We start from the raw sequence: 16,571 nt of genomic DNA on the forward strand, positions 1-16,571 counted from the left end.
TATGCGGATGAATTACCTAAAACATCAGGGGGGTTTCAAAAAATGTAAAATAACGGTTCGGGTGTGACTTAAATCCGGACGGCGGGTTGATTTCTCTGAAATAGAGGGACTTTTCTGAAAAATACCATGACGGACGAAAGAAAGTCTATTTGCTTTATTATTAGGTAAAGATAGCCTCGTATTTCTTCTCCGAATCTTTGGTTTAGTGAGACCAACTTGATTGATTTTTCTTGTAATGGACTGAGGCGCTTTGTGATGAGTTCGATCTTGCGGTTTCCTCACCCAGTGACAAAAGGGATAGCAAGGCACGCATGTATCGTTGCTATTAAGGATAAAAAGATGGGGTATATTCCTACATGAATAGATCTTGTCTACATCATGCATCATTCTTATTGCATTACTCCATTTCTTCATGAACTTAATACACTAGATGCATGCTGGATAGCGATCGATGTGTGGAGTAATAGTAGTAGATGCAGGCAGGAGTCGGTCTACTAATCTTAGACGCAATGCCTATATTCATGATCATTGACTTGGATATCGTCATAATTATATGTTCTTCTATCAATTGCCCAACAGTAATTTGTTTACCCACCGTGTGTTATTTTCTCGAGAGAAGCCATTAGTGAAATCTACGGCCCCCGGGTCTATCTTTTGTCTTATTTGTTTTTCGATATATCTTTTGCCATGTTTGTTTTCAGATCTATATTTCCAAAAGCCCAAAAATACCTTGCTGCACTTTTTCTTTACTTATTTTATTTTGCATTTTATCAAGATCCATTTATCCAAACTTATCAAATTTATCTATCTTTTACCGAGTAGGGATTGACTACCCCTCTTACGCGTCTAGTTGCAAGTATTTGTTCTTTGTGTGCGGGTACCGTTTACATAGTGTTGCTTGGTTCTCCTACTGAATTGATACTTTGGTTTCACAACTGAGGGAAATACTTACTGTACATGTGCTGCATCATCCTTTCCTCTTTGGGGAAATACCGACGCAGTCTCTAGCCACGTTACACATGCTGCCGAGATGTACTACAGGACCGAAGGCAGACCATTTACGCACATACATTATTGGATGAAACTCAATGGTACTATCTAGTATGTGTGGGAAGGCTTGTGCCGGTTTTGACTACTATCATTTAATTTGGAATCGATGAATTCATCAAACTTGTTGAACATCCGGTTATCTCAGATGTAATATTTACAATTGAACTATTGTTGTAGTAGAGATATTTGAATGTTATTTATGGACAAATTACGCAATTGTCTACACTTATTTTGAGCTTGTAGACTTCAAAAAAAAGAGGCAAAAGTTTAGGGGGCAGGGTTGGATGGCCGGCTCCCGCATTACTGTTTGTGGACTGGTTTCCACTGGAGAGACAGATGGGGTGTCCGATTTGAGGGTCAGCTGGAGATGCCCATAGTACTATTTGATGCCTCTTATCAATATTTCATGTTGTGTTAGTCATTTGGCATTGTTACCTATCAATTATGGATGCATGGCATCTCAAATGGAGCTTATGGATATGACTTGAGTTCATATGTTTCACTTGTAATCTCCACGGACATGCCTTTGCCTGCCTTCGTCGCCTTGAGTCCGATGGGATCTCTCTGCTGAGTGCTAAAAAGCAACGTGTACATCGAAGTGTTAAAAGTATTTAATGCGATTTAAAGATAGAGATTAAGGAGAGAGAGAGAGATAGAATAGTCTAACATGTAGTATTACTTTGTCCCACGATATAAGAGTGTTTTCATTATAGCGTTTTTAAAATTAACATAGCTTGAAAAACGCTTTTATATTATGGGACGGAGAAAGTACTATTCGTCTTGTACTCTAAATCTTTATCAACATGTACCGCAATATATTGTATTAGTGTCAGATCAATTACAGCAGAATGCAAAATAAAATATTTAGATTATCCTATATTTTTCACAAACCAAGCTATATATTCTCTGTCCTCTCAGATGCTACAGAGCTGCGAACGGAGTATGATTGTATACTTGCAAAAGAGCCCGTGCGTTGCAACGGGAGAGAAAACATAACACACGCTCTTAACTCAACAACCATCACTCAAGACCACAATAGGTCCATCTCCTTTATTTTTGCGAGACATCATATTGGTGTTCCGCTTATCCTCCTTCTCACCCTCGACGGCGATGGCCTCGGTGTTCACACTAAACAACAAAAAACGTGTGTTGAATATGGTTAATCCTAAGGCCTCATTCCCTCCCTCCCTCCCTCTCTCTCTCTCTCTCTCTCCCTCTCTCTCTCACGTCTCACGCTCGCGATGAGAATCTTTTGTTTTTCCCTGCGACATTTTTCATAGGTATGCATGTGTAGTTATCGATATTTTCTTTTCCCTATATGGTTATAGTGGGGTGTTTATTTGCAATCTGGATCGCCGTCGGTATGAAAAAAATGGATCTTACGCTATAAATTATAAGTTTGCTTCCATAACAATATTTTAAAAATATTTAACAGGTAAAATTAACATCATATTTAAGCCCTGTTCGAAAAGTCTCCACTCCACAACTCCACTCCCGGAGTTGGTGGAGTTGTAGTTGAAAACTGTGGAGCGGCTATTTCCTGACTCCACAACTCCTGGAATTTCATGGAGCTGGTGGAATTCCGAACAGGCCTTTAGATTCCACACATTTTTCTAACAAAATGTCATATATAATATGTTAAAATCGAAGTTACGGTTTAAAAGATACAGATAATTTAGAAAATCATTTAGTTTGACTCAAATATATTCCAAAATAATATTAAAAATACATAACATGTAAAAATAATCTCATATTCATATTCTACATATTTTTCTAATCAAATTTCATACATAACATGTTCAAATCGGAGTTAGGATTTAAAAGATATGGATGATTTTAAAAAGCATTTGTTTGACTTAAATATGACTAGTACAAATGCTCGTGCGTTGCACCGGGCGGAAAAGGGCACGACCTGCTTTTTATCCCATTATGCACCATTTTTTGTATCTAATTTTAATATATACATCGGTAATAAGGTTAAACTGATTAGTTCTTTATACGTAGCATGAAGTTCAGACGTGAAGAAGCCACCTTAGCGTTCTTCATCTGTTTTTATGGAAGAGTAGTTTTTTCTTGGAATAGATTGTCTGTCATTTTCTTTTTGCTTTTCTGAAAAACGCCTCTGTTCAGAAAGTCTGCTTTGATCTAACAATGATATTCATCGCTGGATGCGAAATGAACGCTCGTGTATAACTCTAGGACTAAAAACATAAAGCATTGTAAGTCTGTTTCACAAAGATAAAAGGAAACAATTAAAGGAAACAATTTTATATTTAAACATGCCAATTTCGTGGGCACTACATCTCACTATAATTTTATAACTTCAGAGAGATAAGATACATGTAGATGCATAATGTTTCTTTCTCATGCCAATTAGCTAATCAACAGGGCACAAAATAGGGAGATAAACTATGGCAAGCAGGCAACCGAATTGACATAGCAACAACTTTGAATTTAGTTCAATAGTAATGGAAGGACCAGAATTAGTGAATCATAAACATGAAGGGTCAAAGCACTAAATCAGCGTGTGCTCAGCTCGGTCACCATAATCTACTTTATCTTTGCTGTGGGTTAAATGATAATCTACTTATCTCATAGTAAAAAATTCTCAGCAAGCCTGAATATTAATTAGTTTATAGGCCAATCACTTGCTCTAAACTGCCATAGGAAAAACCAACAAATAGGAGCAGATGGCAACAGTGGTGAACATAAAAAAAATTGACAGTGCCTATACTTCGAGCCAAATACTACTGTTCTTAAGACAACATTATCGACTAATTAATCTTTCCAGTAGGCTTTTCACCAGCGACGTGTTATATATTACTACCGAAAAATAGTAAATATGATAATAATAAAACTAAAATTTTGCAGTTGAAAACATGGATTTTGTAGCAGACCAAATAGTCCTAAACCTGAAGCAAAATAGAACATGGCATATAAAAGTATTCTGTAAGAAAAAAAACACCATGCACACTCTTTTATTTTTCATCTGCAAATCTGTCGTGGAATTGTCACGTCAGATGTCCTTAGTGTCAGGACTTAGTCGCGAGGCCAACGCATCTATGTGGTAGCTTGAGAGGGGTTGAGTGGAATCAAGAGACGCAACACAAGACAGGGATTTAGACAGCTTCGGGCCCCGGGAAAAATCATCCGGTAAAAACCCTACATGTTGTTTGAGGCTAGGTCTCATTATCATCACGAGGGAGTCGCCGTAAACCGGCTCTCCTCTTTGTGTCTAGCCCTAAGATTGTTTCTTCTTGCTTGTCCCTCTTTGGGGAGCCCTACCCCTCCTTATATATGTTGAAGGGGCGGGTTACATGTGGAGTCCTATTAGGATTAGGACTAGTCTCCCTTCTAATACAAACCGGATACAAGTCCGAGTCTTCCTTGTAAAGTAAATATTCCTCACGCCTTTTCTCTTAAACCAGCCCACCATAGCATGATCCGGCCTTCCATAAACTGCCCGTTGGGCCACCGGGTCTTGTCGCTCCTCTGACCCGCCTGCCGGATTACCAATGAACCGTAAACCGCCATGTCCAAGTGGGTTGCCAGTGAATCGCCAAATTCTAGCCGGGTCATACATCCAGTGGTTTATACCGCGGGGTATATCCCCGACATTAGCCTCCAGTTTAATTTGGATTCATCCATGTTAAACTGATCTGCAACAAGAACAAATTTGTCGGGTTGTGCTCCGGTTTAAATATACTTGTAAGCCGGCACTTGATCATCCTTAAATCCTTGTCATTTCTTCCTTCCAAGTTAATAACCATCTTCATAATCAATTTGCTTGCAGAAGATATTTGTAAATAAAGAATCCATTTGAATCGGCCTTCAATGCTTTGACTTGACAAAAATATTAGTCTCTGAAATATTCAACTGATATCCAGCCGGCTTGAAGATGTAAAACTTGCCGGTTTATGATTACCACCATTGTCTGGTTATAAAAACTGATAATTCCGGGTCATGATTGTTGCCAACACCGGTTCATGATTGTTGCTAATACCGGTTCATGATTATTGATGACGCCGGGTTACAGACACAGGGTCATAATGATTGGTGACGCCGGGTTAATCCAGTTTGCTCAAAACAGAGAATTTGAAAATAGTTCTTCGATAATAATATAATACCTGTAGCCCCCAAGTCTTGAGCAGAACAAAGTGATGTCTTAAGACTTGCTTCAATATAAATACTGCCACTTAAGAAGAAATCCATGTTGTTCATCCCAGTCACTTAGTAAAAACTGAATACTCCATATTATGTAGCCCCCAAGTGCCGGGTTGTCATGCTTGCAGCAACCTGGGACTTTGTAATTGTCTTATACTCATAAAAACTTTAACCAGTGTAGTCCCCAAGGGCCGGGTCATTATGTAATAATGAGCAGGGACTTTGTAGGTATAACCATGTAGATTTGAGCAATGATGTGTAGCCCCCAAGGGCCGGCTTAGTAAGATAATATTGAGCTGGGACTTTAATATATACTTCAATGAAAATAACATCATATGATGTAACCCTCATCATGGGACTCGAATCCACGTCCACAAGGTTAAGAGCCTTGTGCTTTACCAACTGAGCAGTGGACTCTTCAATATAATGAATAAAAAGCTTTGTACCTTCAACTGTTGACAAGAGCAATTGGTAGCCCCCAAGGGCCGATTCATTATAATGTGATGAGTCGGTCTTCAATAATATGAGCAGAAAATTACTTTGCATTAGCCCCCAAGTGTTATGGTGCATGCTTGCAGCGACATGAGACTTGCATGTAATCTCAATTTGAATAATGTAGCCCCCAAGTGCCGGGTTGTAAGCCTACAGCAACTCGAGACTATTCCTTCCATTGTAGAATAAATCATATCTTTTGATAAAATAATAACTGTTACGCTAAAGCGACTTTGAAAACTCAATAATACCGGTTACTAATAACCATAAAAATCCAGCCATGTTGGCTATTTCAAGATAATATAATCCGGTATGAAAAATTCATCCAATATCATAATGAAAATTCAGCCAAATTTGGCTATTTGAATAATATAACCCAATCATTTATAAGCGCATGATTCCAATGGCGCAATCCAAATATATACTGGCGACGTATAGTCCAAAGCCAGGCCGGTTTAATAAACTCCGGATAATTTCCCATCATATACTGGCGACTTATCGTCAGGCCGGTTTAATAAACACCGGATAATTTATAATCATGCTTTATTCAATCTGTTTCTGCATATAACAAGTTTAAAGTGTCCTGGCGGTTTACCGCCGGACGGGTCATAATGCCCAACATATAACCCAGGTTTATAACCAAGGCTGCATTTAAGAATAATCAAATATGAAATATATCATACCTGTGACATTGAATAACATCATTGTTTTACCAACTTTTTGTAGTAAGGGTGATAATCCCAATCTTGAGTACTGATAACTCCTTCCATATTGTGTTGGTTTATGATAAAACCGCACCGGGTTACGATAGACACCGGATTATCCATATATAATACTGGCGACATGCAGTCGAACCAGACCGGATTAATAATCACCGGATTATAATTGGTCATGTACTGAGAATTTGTAATTGAAAGTCAAGCCAGGTTGATAAACACCGGTTTACTCCATAATAGGATGGTAACAGAAAATCAAACCGGGCAGATGGCCTCCGGATTAAGATTTGACCGTGTTCCGTCAATTTGTAATTGACAGTTGAACCGGATTAAAACGTTGTCGGTTTAAAAAACGCAACAAAAATTAAATAACAGTTATGAAAAAATATGGAAGCAAAGGCAATGATAAAAACCGTTTGCAAAAATATGCTATACTGAGCTGATCAGATGGTATTACCATGGTCGGATAGGACCAAGCCCCCAATAGGAGTGACAATGATTCAAGTCAGCCAGGTCCCCAAATGATTCGTGGCATATATGCCAGATCAAGAGGCGTGGCAATGGTTCGGGTTCGACCATGCCCCCAAGTGATTTTGTGGCCTTAGGCCGACCAAGAGGCGTGACTGGTTCAGACTTGACCATGTCCCCAAATGATCTGGTGGCTGTCGCCTATCAAAGGGTGTCGCGTTGGTTCGGACACGACCAAGGCCCCCAGTGATATATAAAAAACAAATGTCAAGGGGTAAACCGGAGGCCGCTTTAAACAGAACCACTCCGTGTAACCTCGCATGATGAGAAAGACATAGACCCCGCTTTATGAAGCAGAAGCCCCCATGCGATCAATAATATGTTAGGCCAATAAGGCGGGATACCCATGTTTGAACCGCGCATCATGGCAGCAGGTCCTCTTTGGTAATTTTTAACTTTTTTGCAAGAGATAAATTCTTCTTGAATCGGGATCTTGAACCGGATAGTGAGAGCTTCAAAACTTTGTGGGAGAACAGACGTCCCTTAAACAGGATTGCAAACCGGAGTCTTTATTTTCAGCCGGAAATTTTCTGACGGCCTTTCAACTCGAACTTGCGAGAAATTAATTCCTTTTTGAACCGGACATTGTTAAACCGGATTTGAGAGCTTCAAAGCTTCGTGCGAGACAAATTCTCCTTGAACCGGATTGTAAACCGGATATTTGAGAGCTTCAGTGAGACTGACTTCCTTTAAACCGGATTTTAAACCGGAATCCTTTCTGATGACCCGGAACTTCTTCATTGAGTCGGGATTTTGTAACTGTCATATACTTTCTAAGCCGGAAATTTTCTGACGGCCTTCAAATAATAGTAGCCTCCAGGACCGGGTTATCTTTCCCCCCATCGTCCCGGGGTTCTTAAATTTGCTGAAACTGGCAAGATTTGCCGAGTCATGTCATCATAGCCCCCGAGTCTCAAGGTGACTCGAGGAGTTGGCTTGAAACTCTCCATATTTGACCGTAATATAAACCGACATAACTTGTATATCATTGGTGTTGATAGCACGATGTGAATCCACAAAAGGTTGAGGTGACTGCGGTGGGTTATAAATGATCCCATATGAGCTGTGTCAGCAACTCGGCCAATGGTTCCTTCCAACTGGTGATTTGAAGTTAACCAAACTGTAATGGCGGTGACTTGTGCGCCTGCCCATTGAACCACCCAGTGTAGACAACGGTTGATAGTATATGATAATTTGCCTCCATCTTGCTTGAAAGAAAAACCGGGCTACACAAGCTGTAACTTGCTCATACTCAATAAAAAACTCATGCAGACAGGTGCGGCCCGGTGTGTTGATGTAGACCAGGCCACGAGAGGTGGACGGAAAAGATGACCTCAGCATCAGAGGCGGCTCAAATAGATGAACCGGCCGCGGTGTTGTAAACCGGTGCGGACGGACGAGTTAACCACGTCATTTTGATGTAGTGAACAATTATCCTGCATCAACCATATTGCAGACCAAGACAAAGATAAACTGCTCTTTAATAAAAAAAATATGTATCAATAAAATATATTTTAGATGGATATCACCTGACGTGCCAGGCCGGAAATAACCCGCCATGAAATTGATGATCGCTATGTGAAGTTGGAAATCGCTCATGGGTGAACCGGCCGCGGCGTGGTAAACCGGTGCGGACGGGAAAATCAGCCGCAACGTTTGTAAGCCAGCGCGAACGCGTGAACCGGCCGCAAGGTCGGACGGGCGAGTTGTCCGTGGCGTTAGTAAGGCGGTGCGGACGGGCGAGTCGGCCGCCGCGTTGATGTAAACCGAACAGCGGGAGCCACGACTTGCAAGCGTATCCGTCGAGCAACATGACACGGACGGACTCCAGTGCAGAGTTATGCTGGTGCGCGCTCCATATCCGTTGTATAACACCTTTGTCCTGATTGACTATCCTGCGTAAAAATATTACTCGACAAAATAATTGTTCTCACAAATTAATATGTGCTGCTAAAACAGACTAGACGAATATCACCTGATTTATTTTCCGGATGAACGCGGATACCAATACTAGATAATGTTGGATGTACTCTGATGCAGCCTTTAGTATTTACACAGAACCAACAAAGTGCCAGATATAACAGCGGCCGGAGGGGTGACTTGAAAGCGACACCGCAGTAGCGGCCCGAACCCACAGTAGCGGCCCAAACCGCAGTTTTTTTTTTCAAACTTGGGCAGGCCATGACCCACTCTGCCTTTGTAGAAACTCCGCTAGTAAGGAGGATCGTTCTGTCCACGCCGGAGACCGACAGGTCAAGCTGGTCCTCAAACGCCCCCCACGGTGGACTCTGCCGAAAAAAATCTTCTTGTCCTATTCTCTATTACTTCCATCTCCAGTAGATTTGACTGATGTACTGAGCTAAAGCAGCCGGCCATCGAATAAAATAGCAACCGGTCCCGCTTGATGCAAAGAGGCCTCACGGGAGTAGTACTAGTTGCTGGTTTGATAAAAGCAATGATTAAAAAACGAGTCTGGACCTTGCTGCATAGATTATTCCTTTTCAAAATCTGAGTCTTCACGTGGACTGATCTGACACGACGTCCAGCGGTTTGCAGCACAACTCCGGTCGATCTCGGCAACACGCAACTGTGGCAGCAAAAAAGTGATCTTTCATCTGGATTCGACGTGTCGCCCAGACATGTGCTCTCTGTAACTTGACGTGCTGTTCGGAACCAAATAATTGTAACTTGACGTGACTTAGCTTCACGTGAAGGCCCTTGGGACTTGAAACAGCAGCAGCGACTGATTTTCTCAAAACAGCAAACAGAACACTGCGTACTCGGGGCTTCGAGCGTATATACGCAGCAGCGGCAACTTGCGGATCGATATGACGCGGCGTACGGCGGCTCAGCGGAAATCCTGTCAGCTTCCTTCATCAATCTGGCTTCGGTTCGTCAGGCTGCGTCGGGCGACGACGCACAGGATGCCGAACCCTAACTTCTCTCGTCTCAAACTTGTATATGCCGCCGCTGAAAAACTTTTTCAATCTTTGACCAATGAACTTCATAGTTGATGTGAATTCTTCCAAACCGGCTCCTGTTCATCCGGAAACTTGTGCACTTCTCAAAACCCGAGATGAGATCCCTCCAAGAACTCAACACCACCATGCGCAGGCCCCACGGTGGGCGCCAACTGTCGTCAAATTGTCACGTCAGATGTCCTTAGTGTCAGGACTTAGTCGCGAGGCCAACACATCTATGTGGTAGCTTGAGAGGGGTTGAGTGGAATCGAGAAACGCAACACAAGACAGGGATTTAGACAGCTTCGGGCCCCGGGAAACATCATCCGGTAAAAACCCTACATGCTGTTTGAGGCTAGGTCTCATTATCATCACGAGGGAGTCGCCGTAAACTGGCTCTCCTCTTTGTGTCTAGCCCTAAGATTGTTTCTTCTTGCTTGTCCCTCTTTGGGGAGCCCTGCCCCTCCTTATATATGTTGAAGGGGCGGGTTACATGTGGAGTCCTATTAGGATTAGGACTAGTCTCCCTTCTAATACAAACCGGATACAAGTCCGGGTCTTCCTTGTAAAGTAAATATTCCTCACGCCTTTTCTCTTAAACCGGCCCACCATAGCATGATCCGGCCTTCCATAAACCGCCCGTTGGGCCACCAGGTCTTGTCGCTCCTCTGACCCGCCTGCCGGATTACCAATGAACCGTAAACCGCCATGTCCAAGTGGGTTGCCAGTGAATCGCCAAATTCTAGCCGGGTCATACATCCGGCGGTTTATATCGCGGGGTATATCCCCGACAAAATCCGTGGCATCCGAAATAGAGTAGTCCAAAATCCATCTCCTCTTACAAACCCTTAAGAACCGAGCAATTAAACATCATGGAAAGGTAGAACTAACATAAATTCGTACCAAAATTTACCTGGCAGCTCCAAAAAGTTAACAGGCATTCCCAGAAGATCATTGTTCTCTGCCCCTGTATGACATCTGCACCAAAATTACAAGAATAAAGAACCACTTTCTCCTCTAAACTTAATTAGCACATGTATCTCCTATGGATGATGTTTACTCAACTCTGTTTAATCCGCTCACAGGAATAGAATCTCCTGTGGGTATTAACCACAATCATGGCACTGGCAATGCCCACAATGGTATGGACCCAATACCCCTCCCGCTCTGCTCTCTTCCCTGCCGGTGTTTGCCATTATACCGGAGGACGTCGCCGCGTGGGATGCTGAACGGAGGCACCGCCACCGGGATCTGGATGTTTCACAGGAAGCTTGTTCACCCAATTATCCTACATCCCTGATGTCATATGAAAAAAATTCCATTTGAAACATCAACACGAAATTAAGAATAAGTCTTCATGTTTAATGAGGTAGTGCTAGATCAATTTCCTATGCCGCTTAATCAATTTCCTGATTTCATGAGGCCATATAAAAGATATTTCCCTGATAAAGTAATAATTCTTCAAACACAAATTTCTTGTGGGAATTAGCACAAACATTTTCTTGGCAACCAAAACTCGGTTTCTCATATTACACTGTACTGTAGTAATGTAATGGGTACTATCAATCTTCTAAAACATAATAAGAAGGGCTAGCTTATAAACAGAAAACATTGTTTTATGGCTCAATAAGTATTAGCAAACATGACATGATAGCAGGAGTGCTATGATCAATTTTACAAAATTGGGCAATAATGTAGCAAGGGTTCAACTTGTTTGGGCAAGTGATGTTCAGCATGTTCAGTTTGATCTTACCAAAAGGATCAACGTAATTCAAGACAGGGGAACTGAACCAAGAATACATTGGTGCCTATCAATAACTCCCAATTGGATTTCGCCTTAAATCAGTGCAGGGGTGGCAGGGGAGCACATGTGTATACCTGCACGTGGTCGTGAAGATCGGTTCAGACGAAGTAGCGTCCTCGTCGGCGTTGCAGAGGAGGGCCTGAGTGGAGGAGCCGGCTTCCGTGGATAGCACACGCTGAGATGGGGAGCGGCTACACGACAAAAAAAATTCGGAGGCCAGCAGCACATTGGAAATCCATCAAGAGTTGGCCTGCAGTGTTGGAGTATATAGTCAATGTTCTCAAGACTTTGCAGATTCAACTTCTCAAGTAAAATCATAGTAAAATTGATTCGTTTTACACATTATGAACATTTCGAAGCAGATAACAGAACTATCAGGCGGCTATTTACTGTTGCTAAAATTGTATCTGACTATTAGATGAGTAAGTCATCAGAGAAATTGTTATGTATATAGAACATGTACTTCCAACACTCATGGGTGCTGCCCACACGCCACAACAAAATCTTTGATACAAAATCAACCAGGGGAGAGCATGCCCATGCCACTGAACTCTCACGCGACCTGGGGTTGTTGTTGGCCACAGGATAAACTTATGAAGGGCATCTCTAGCAGTTAGCGACGATGCGACATACGAGTACGTTTTTTACGGGGAGGAGAGGAATCAGGACACATACCTGGATCCGCCGACCGGAGCCACCGCCGGAATCCGCGCCGTCCTTACTCTGCCTTCTCTTCTCCTCATCTCACATCCTCTCTCTCCCACGTCTCTTCTTCCCACGAGACCGAGGCGCCATGGCCATGGAGCACCGGCCGCCGCGCTGGATCCTGACCTGATCCGCCTTGCCGCGACGTCCGCCGCTTCCCTGCCGTTCCCCACTTTCCGGAGTCCTGCCGCCGTCGTCCTACATGTCCCGATTGGATCGGGACTTCGGGAGCGCCGCCGCTCGATCTAAAGCCAAACATGCACAGAGGGTTGACGAAGAAAAATAACTGCGTGTTAAATTAGCGAGAACCGTTTATTCGACGGTGAGAGACGGGGCAAGGCCAAACTGGATCGCGGCCCAGTTAAGCGACCAAGAACGTAGCGGTCAATCGAGTCAATTGGAGGGACAAAATTTAGTACCACCTCGAATATGTTTTAAATTTAAACTGAAAGCGTAAAATTATGGAGAAAAGCGTATTGTGACGGTGAACCCATGGAGTCAATCCGTATTTTATTATTATTAGGGATAGATATGCGGATGAATTACCTAAAACATCGGGGGGTTTTCGAAAAATGTAAAATAACGATTCGGGTGTGACTTAAATCCGGACGGCGGGTTGATTTCAAGCAAAGACATGGGCTTTTGTGTAAAATACGAAAATAACGATTCGTTTTAACTTAAAACAGGACTGCGGGTTGAATTCTCTGAAACAGAAGGACTTTTAAAAAAAATATCATGACGGCCGAAAGAAATCTTATTTACTTTATTATTACGTAAAGATAAAGATAAAGATATGTGACGTGCAGTGTGCTCGTACGACGTAAAACCGAAGTTAAAGTTAGCGCTGCTCGTGGCATACACACGCATGGTCACGCCTCACCAACGAATAAGAAGCATCATAGAGAAGTTCTGGAATGGGAAGGAGTTGTTCTACTTCCAGAACGTTCAGCTACTACTCCCGCGCATCCCGCTGAAGCGGCCACAAGACGGGCACTGGCAGCTCCACTGTGCAGCACTGACACGTGGGGAACGTAAGAAGCAGAGGATAGGCCCATTCCCACGGCCATCGCGCTCGCTCTCTAGAACATCCCGCCACGTGTCCCTCCCATGGCTGATGGCTTCCCTCCATTTGAGTTTTGACCACTGCACCGCCAACTCCCTCCGCCTCCTATAAATTCCACTGCCAGCCCCCGAACCCAAGCTCCTCAAACCCACCTCCCCTCCCACTCCTCAGCTCGGCTTGAGCTTGTCACTCGCAGCTCCGTACATACAACGTAGGACAAGAAACCATCTCAATTCTCGATCTAGCTCGAGACACAACTAGCAATGGCGTCGTCTATCACTGCTCCGGCCGCTGCCCCCGGCAGCGTCGTCAGGCCACCAGCTAAGGTTAGGCCACGGCCACCACCATCGAGGTTCAACCCTAACGATCCCCGCAGGAACGCGGATGGCTCTGCTGTTGTCACTTGGAAGGGCCCAATGCGAGCGGCTCCCGCGCGGAAAAAGTGGCCCAACCCGTTCCAGCGCATGGTGGCCGCTGCGTTGGACGCGGTGGAGGACAGGCTAGTCGTCGGCATTCTCGAGCGCAAGCACCCGCTGCCGCGAACGGCGGATCCGGCCGTGCAGATCTCCGGTAACTACGCGCCGGTGGGGGAGCTTCCACCCGCCGGGCCGGAGGACCTCCCTGTCGTGTCAGGCCGCGTCCCGGCGTGCCTCGAAGGCGTGTACGTCCGCAACGGCGCCAACCCGCTCCACGCGCCGCGCGCTGGCCACCACCTGTTCGACGGCGACGGGATGCTCCACGCCGTACGCCTAGGCGGTGGCCGTGCCGAGTCCTACGCGTGCCGGTTCACGGAGACGGCAAGGCTTCGGCAGGAGCGCGAGATTGGCCGCCCCATTTTCCCCAAGGCTATCGGCGAGCTCCACGGCCATTCTGGCGTGGCGCGGCTGGCGCTCTTCGGGGCAAGGTCGATCTGCGGCGTGGTGGACGCGTCTCAAGGGATCGGTGTCGCCAACGCTGGGCTGGTGTACCACGACGGCCGCCTCCTCGCCATGTCCGAGGACGACCTCCCCTACCACGTTCGCGTCACCCCCGATGGCGACCTTGAGACGGTCGGCCGCTACGACTTCAATGGGCAGCTCGATGGCGCCATGATCGCGCACCCCAAGCTCGACCCGGCCACCGGCGAGCTTTTTGCGCTCAGCTACAATGTTGTCTCGAAACCTTACCTCAAGTACTTCTACTTCACAGCCGACGGGCACAAATCCCACGACGTCGATATCCCGGTCGACGAGCCAACAATGATTCACGACTTCGCCGTCAGCGAGAACTACGCCATCGTCCCTGACCAGCAGATCGTTTTCAAGCTCCAAGAGATGGTGCTAGGCGGCTCACCGGTGGTGTACGACAAGAACAAGACGGCGCGGTTCGGCGTGCTGCCTAAGCGCGCTGCCAACGCTTCGGAGCTCCGGTGGGTGGAGGTCCCCGGCTGCTTCTGCTTCCATCTCTGGAACGCGTGGGAGGACGAGGCCACCGGTGAGATCGTAGTCATTGGGTCCTGCATGACACCGCCGGACGCCGTGTTCAACGAGTCACCGGACCAGGAGCAGAGCTTCCGAAGCGTGCTCTCGGAGATACGCCTCGACCCGCGCACTGGTACGTCCCGCCGCCGCGCCGTGCTGCGGGAGGCCGACCAGGTGAACCTTGAGGCCGGCATGGTGAACCGGCAGCTCCTGGGGTGAAAGACGCGGTATGCCTACCTCGCCATCTCTGAGCCGTGGCCCAGGGTTTCCGGTTTCGCCAAGGTGGACCTCGAGTCCGGCACGGTGGAGAAGTTCACCTACGGCGAGGGTCGGTACGGCGGTGAGCCCTGCTTCGTGCCGCACGCGGATGGCTCCGGCGCGGAGGACGACGGGTACGTGCTCTGCTTCGTGCACGACGAGAGCCGCGGTAACGCCGACGGCACGTCGTCGGAGCTGCTGGTTGTCAACGCCCGGGACTTGCGCTCGGAGGCCACTGTAAAGCTGCCGGGGCGCGTGCCACGGATTTCACGGCACGTTCATCACCGCCACGGAGCTGCAGCGACAAGCCCAGCTATAGCTAGCTAGCTAGCTACTACTCCCTTCCTTCTAAATTACTCGTCGCAAAAATGATCTACATATATCTATTTTTGCAACAAGTAATTTAGAACGGAGGGAGTACTAGCTACTAGCTGAAGTGACATAGGAAACGAATTAGGTAGACTTACAGTAGTAGTACTTTTTTTGGTAACTGAAAAGCTTTTGTGATTAATTAGATCATTTGAACTCCATACGTCCATATGTATTGACTTTAAAAAAAAATTAATGATAATATGTGTCTCATATGTATAATATTATAAAGGTAAGACTACAAATTACATAAGGACCGTCATGACAAAACTAGAAGGATGTCAGATGACACCAACACTCATCACCTGTCTCTAGCACCTCCTCACCCAAACTCGACACACGACTCATTCTTGATATGCAGCTCTGCGGACTTCTAATGTGGCTCACCAAATGTGAAGCCCTTACCATTGAACGAATCAGACCGGGGCAACACTCTGAACACGTCATCGAACTCCAGATCTGACACCCCACCACGACTAAGACGCAGAAGCAGTGAATCATACCTGTCATCCACGAACCACGAACCCAGTACACGTTTCATCTTCTAAATGTCGTCGATGCAGACCACAATCTGCATCCGCTCCTAGACTACCTCCTAAGCTCCGCGTCAACGCTGGAGCAAACGCCGTCGCAACGACGGAGCCCGAGGATACAAGTCCACCACGAGGACACCGCCACCGCCATCATCCTTGCTTGAACAGAATGATTTCCAAATTCATCCCCAACAATACGACCGATGGCCTGGTTAAAGAGCGATCCGAAAAATATTTATTCAGCGTCGTCGGTAGTATACATGACTTGGTATGTTTGCCTGTGCATAATAAAAGGAGGTGGTGGATATGTACCATTTCGACTTGTGTATATGCAGCTGGGAATTGTAAATGAATTGATTATTGAATATGTGGTTGTTATTTTTTTAAAAGCATATTTGATTTGTTCTTTTCTACATGTGTAAAAGAGCATTTACAGTCGGACACCCCAAACCCGTTTCAAATGCCTGGA

General features: G+C 45.3%; 1 pseudogene; it reads left to right on the forward strand.

Annotated features, from left to right (window-relative positions):
• Nucleotides 1-13,677: 13,677 nt before the first annotated feature.
• Nucleotides 13,678-15,724, forward strand: LOC119359357 (annotated as a pseudogene).
• The last annotated feature ends 847 nt before the right edge of the window (nt 15,725-16,571 follow it).

The sequence above is a fragment of the Triticum dicoccoides genome, chromosome 2A (genome assembly GCF_002162155.2).
Source record: "Triticum dicoccoides isolate Atlit2015 ecotype Zavitan chromosome 2A, WEW_v2.0, whole genome shotgun sequence".
In the NCBI taxonomy this organism is placed as follows: domain Eukaryota; kingdom Viridiplantae; phylum Streptophyta; class Magnoliopsida; order Poales; family Poaceae; genus Triticum; species Triticum dicoccoides.